Raw genomic sequence first — 6,000 nt, 5'->3', positions numbered from 1 at the left:
TTCTCACTCTGTCTGGCAGAGTCAAGGAGGAGGTCACTGAGAACGTGACATTTGAAAAGGTCTTAAGTGAGGAGTTTCCCAAGCAGAAAAGGTGGATTGGGGCATTCTGAAAAACCAAACCACATAAGCAAAACTCTGGAGTCCCCACAGCATGGTTAGAGGGAGGGTACGGTAAGAAGGGGCTCCTGCATGAAAGGGGGCAGAGGAGGGTGCGCGTCACATCACAAAGGGCTGAGCGTGAGTCGTCATCTTGTGTGCAGAGAACACGATGCAATCACATCAGTTTTCAGGGTGTTCACTCTACGGAGAGAGTCTAGAGGCCAGGAGAGCCAACAGCAAGATGCTCTTGCCACTGTCCTGGGTGACAGCTAAAATGCAGAGGGGACAAATGGATCCCCAGGCCATTCCTGAGGCCAAATTAGCAGACGGTGTTGACCCAGTCTCCACAGGATGCAAGCTGCCAACAGGAGGTGACGCTGGCCTGGGAAAGACAGTGCCCAGTGTCTTCTTCCTACCTTCAGGGAAGGAAAAGGTGCCCACCGGTTCTCAGATATCACACATTTCTTACTGACTCAAGGAAGAAAGTCATAAGGAAAACATCCAGAAAAGAGGAGCCCACTGAGGGCAAAAGGTAATGTGGGTGCTGTTTCCCTTCAAAGCTCATGCACACCTAGCTAAATCTGCCTCAACTATGGCAGGTGGTGGTCTACCAGGGCTCTCTGCCACACCAAAGGCACTCCACATCAACCGACCCTGTTAGTCCATGATCTCACACAAGGAGGCAGCCCCATGCCTGCAGAAAGAAGTAGAGATGTCAGAACGCCAAGCATGACTCCACGAGGGAGTCACGGGGGACTCCTCCCAGTCAACATCCCACTCTGTCCTGGAGCTCAGAACACTGGATTCAGCCTTCTGGCCTAGTTGGGCTCTACAGCCTTCCATTAGCGGCTTGCCTAACTCACACTTAAAATCCTCCAGCAATGGGAAAGCCTGGCTCTCACAGTTGCCAGTCTTTAGAGAGCTGTGACTATTTTCCTTATACTGAGCCCATGACACCTCCCTGATTTACCTCTCAGTACCCCATCTGAACTCCCTTTGAGCATCCAAAGGTAGCACTCATGCCCCAGCCCCTCTTCTCCTGGTTAAAGCCATCCAGTGACTGAAGCCTCTCCCCCACAGAGGGCCTTTACACCCACCCGCACTCTGTTCATGCTCCTCTGAACTCAGGCCAAGGCCAGATCACTTCCAGTTTGTCGCTTGAGGTTTTGACATTGGAAGGAATCTTATTTCAAAGATTTCTCCTTACTTCTCTAGCATCCAAAATCACAATTACCTCTTCAGCATGTCACCATACCTCTGTGCATTCCAAAGACATCTCTGGTCTTTTAAGATAAAATGAAAAAAGGATGCAGAGTAGAAGACAGATGAAGCCATTGGGAAAAAGGAAAGTTGGGGTATATGTGTGGAAAAAGCAAAATAAGGGTGGTGAATGGGGCTGGTGGGTAGCGATGACCCCCTTTTTCTCTGCTCTGATTCTTCTGAGTGCATACCCAGGCAGGTCACTGTCCTTCTCTGGGAAGTCTGAGAAACAGTAAATTTAAGCATGGTGCTAGGGTGGCCATAACTGGGAGTTCAGTTCTTTCATACAGAGATTCACTTTGTTTAGCAGAAGGACACTGCATAGTCTGAATTCTGGGGGTAAATATCCCCAGGAGGTGTGCAAGACGATCCAATAAGGTGAGGGTGGATATATTAGAATTTTTTTTCTGATTTATCTCATACTTTAAAATTTCTGATGTTTGCATGTGCTAAATTATATGTTATATAATTTATAAGTAAATAAATAATGCATGCATTAGAGATGCCTGCTCAATACATTTTTACTGAGACACTTGCATAATCAAAAAGGTTTAAAGAATTCTGCTCAGGATGGCAGTCACTGAGCCCACAGATGCCTTCTACTGGCTTCGGGGTGGACAGAGAAGAGTATGGCTACTCATAGCAAAGCATCTGCACTATTGTAAAAACAAGTCATTCTGCACAGGACCCACTGATTCTTGATAGATACATTATTAAGAGGGCATTATTTAAGCTGCATTAATAGTAGTAGCATATCTAGAATGAGGGAGGGGGACAGTCACATTTAACCTTACTTGTCCAGACTACACATGGAGGATTGTGTCCCATGCTGGGGGTTACATTTTATTTTTATTATTTGGGTAGGGGGCAGAGGGAGGGAGAGAGAGAGAGAATCTTAAGCAGGCTCCATGCCTGGTGTGGAGCTCGATGCGGGGCTCGATCTCACAACCCTGAGATCATGACCTGAGCCGAAATCAATAGTGGGATGTTCAACCGACTGAGCCACTCAGGCACCCCTGAAAGTTATATTTTTAAAAAATAACTCCAAAATTAGAGTCCTGTCAAAGAACAGTGACAAAATATGTCAAGAACACTTGAAACCATGTCATCTGGATGAACTGGATGGAAATCATGTCACTGGATAGAACTGTGGGTGTCCAGCCTGGTTGGAATATGGGGTACCTGAGAGCTGGCCTCATATTTCTAAAGAGCTGTGCAGGGAAGTGAAAATAGACATAGTCTATGTGACACAAGAGTTAAAGCCAACGGGTAGAATTACAGGTAAGAAATGTTGGGTGCAATCTATAGAAGAACTTTCTGTCATTGCTGCCCCAAGAGAGTGAGCTCCCTGTTACTAGAGATATGCAAACAGACACAAGGTGACTACTTATTGAAGATGTTACAGAGCAGACTCAATCTTCAGATTGGGGGAGGGGGGGTCATCTGAAACACAGGTTTCTAACAAAGTCAGTGCATGGACAACTGGTGGTCCATAGGGTGATTTTAGGTGGTACATGAACAGGTATTTTTTATTTTAATAGTTATAAGGTGATCTCACAGATATCTTTGCTTTAGATGAGGTTGGATTTACTTAAGTCAGTCAATTAATGTAAAGAAATCCATCAAGTAAAATCCAGTGGAGGGGACATGAAGACATGGCAAAATTCTTGAATGACTAAAGACAAGAAAGCAATGTGGATGACTAGAAGACCAAGAAAGCTCATCCCTGCCTCAAGATTCTCGGATGTTCCATACTCCCCCTCCAACCAGGGATCACTTGTGATTTCTGCCTTTCTCCTTCCAGCAAAGTGCAGGCCCCAAGGCTGGAGTCGCCAGAGCCCTTGTGTTCACCTGGCCTCCCACAACATCCAGTCTTGGCAACCCTTCCCTTCCTCCTCCCCAGCCAAATAAACCTGTCCTGGATCCTGAACAACCTGCTTTCCTGTTACGAGACTAGATGAAATTGATAAATGGGCCCCCCACTTATACCTGGGCTACCCCTCCCCACCTCCATCTCAGGGAATACAGGTTTATTTGAGCAATGGGCTCCTATAGGGTGTATTTGAATCCTGAGAGGAAACTCCAGAGTCAAGGAGGGTAATCATTAAGAGAGCTTTGAGGGAAATGATGTTTTAGGCAGAAAGGGCTTTAGGATCCCTGATACTAGAGATATTATGCTGTCCCAATTATGCTATTGGATAATTGCTATTGGATAATTATGCTATTCCAATTATGCTATTGGATAATTGCTATTGGATAACCCCCCATTATGCTATTCCAATCACATTAGAATCTTGCATTCAGCTCTTCACAGTTAACAAAGCATTTCCCACATCTATTCTTCATCTGATCCTTACAACAGTCTGGTGAGGTAGGGATTATAGTGATTATCCCCATTTGGGGACAAGGAAATTGAGGCTCAGGGAGGTTGCTTAAGTTGCTCAAGGCGACACAGCTTTCAACCCCACACCCAAATCCTCCTACGCCAAATCCCAAGCTCAAACCACTATACCACACTGCCCTCCGGTGTCCCGGAAGAGGGATTCTAGGCCAACTACATAAGCAGCAAGAGCAGTTGCCATCCTTACATTCTCAACAAACAAGGGCTCATTTTCATTTGTGGACTGTCTGGATTGTGATGTGGGTGGTTAGCCTAGGAATGGTTCTGGCATAGCTCACTTCTGCCCCTCAAAGAGCCAAGCAATTTCCTCATCGGCTTAATATACATGACTGACACCTACCTGTCTCCGAGGATGGTTCTAAATGGAATAACGTCAGTGAAAGGGTCTGGTATACAGTAGGGGCTCAATAATTGCACACTGGGTCTGTTGGCACTCCTTCTCTACCTGAGATCCTGGTTTAAAAAAAAAAAAAAGGCAGTCTGAAACTAGCAAAACCTATAAACTAAAGTGGAACCGAAGCCCCAGATTTCCAGATCACACGTTTCCAATCAAACTAAATGCATGCCTCTTCTTGTTTGGCCTGCAGGAATTTTATAAAATGAATCATTTCAGCAAAACGCATCTTCATATTAGGGAGGGCAGAAACCCAGGAGTTTGGAGGGAAAGGCAATAAAATGAATTCTATTAAATTCCACTGACTTGGTGCACAGGGCGCCGTAAGCACGTTTTTACCACGTATCCTGGATTTTCCAAGATGGTCCTCATTTCAGATGCTCTGGGCCTTGGCTCAGACCACGTGGTGCACACCGCGCCAGGCCACATGACTCAATTTTGGGTTAGGAAAAGATGGTCAGTGTCAGGGCATGCCAGGCTGCAGCCCTGTGAGTGCTCACGGTCTAGGAGAGAAGGCGATGGGGAAGGAAGGGACGAGTGTGTGGAATGACACGGTGGAGGAGGGGACTGAGGGATGCCAGCAAGTCAAGAGTGCACCTTAGAAGTCAGAGAAGGTTTCACAAGGAAGAGGCATTCCACTTGGATCCTCAAAGCTGACTAGGAGTTCCCCCGTGGAGAAGAGTGTGTAAAATGCTGCCATCTGTGACCCGCTCTGCCTGCAATCCCTCACCGGCCGGCCGAAAACCTTATCTGACTCTAGTGGCGCACACATTTCCCACCCAGTCCCTCCCATCACCCACGTCCCTTTCTTCCCGATCCCCATCCAGCCCATGTCTCCTTCCTCCTCCGCATCTTCCTTTCACCATGAATCATGAGGCCCACTCAGACCTTCCTTGCCTCCGAAAGACTCAGAATGGCTTATTTATCTGAGTCTCTTCCTCTACCCCCAGGCCTCTGTCCTCATAGGACAGCAAAGTGAGGAAAATGCCAGACCCAAAAGAGGACAGTGTGGAGGTGCTACTGGCTCGTGACTCATGATTCAACAGAGATGAGTGAGAGGCTGTGGTGGGTGTGGGAGCAGCAAAGACACAAAGAGAAGGGGAAGGATTAATTGAACCAAGCCAAGCTCAACCTTAAAGATCCTGGTTTGGTTTGTTCCCAAAATAGGGTTGAGCTTATGGCTGGTTCTTACTTGTTAGTAACCAGTTCACCCATCCCTTCTCTTAAGTCCTCGTTCATTAATCTTCTTAAAGAAAGCAACTTGACTCTGTTGGGTTTACTGGCTGTGCGTCAAAAACCTGTTCTTCCACTAAGAGATTTCAGAGGTGAAGTACGCATATAGAAATCTTCAGAAAACTTCCATATAGTAGGAACATCATTCTCCTGACCCAGCGTTGTGAGCTACATACTGGTGAAGATCCATGTGCTTAAGCACCAAGAAGCTACCTTTACTTACTCATTCGCTCACTCATTCATTTAAATTCATTCCTTTAAAAATATGTATTGACTGTGATCCAGACATGAACTAGGTATCGTGAACATGAGCAACAATGAACAAATCAGGTGTGGTCTCTGTCCTCACAGAAGGATAAGGAAGCTAGACATACGAATAACTGCAACATATTGTAATCAGTGGTGTAATAGAGACCCTAAGAGCATACTTTGGGAATTACCAAAGGGATTAAAGATATTTTCAAAGAGAAAGTAACACTTGCGGTCTCTTTGACGTCAAAGGACTGTGTCCTACTCATCACTGTGCCCCCCAGGCACAGCACAGGGTTTTGCTCATCAGAGGTGCTCAGACACATGTGCCAAGTAAATAATCAAGATCTCAAAGAATGAGTAG

Source organism: Zalophus californianus, chromosome 13, assembly GCF_009762305.2.
Source record: "Zalophus californianus isolate mZalCal1 chromosome 13, mZalCal1.pri.v2, whole genome shotgun sequence".
NCBI lineage: Eukaryota > Metazoa > Chordata > Mammalia > Carnivora > Otariidae > Zalophus > Zalophus californianus.
This window is presented reverse-complemented; position numbering follows the sequence as displayed.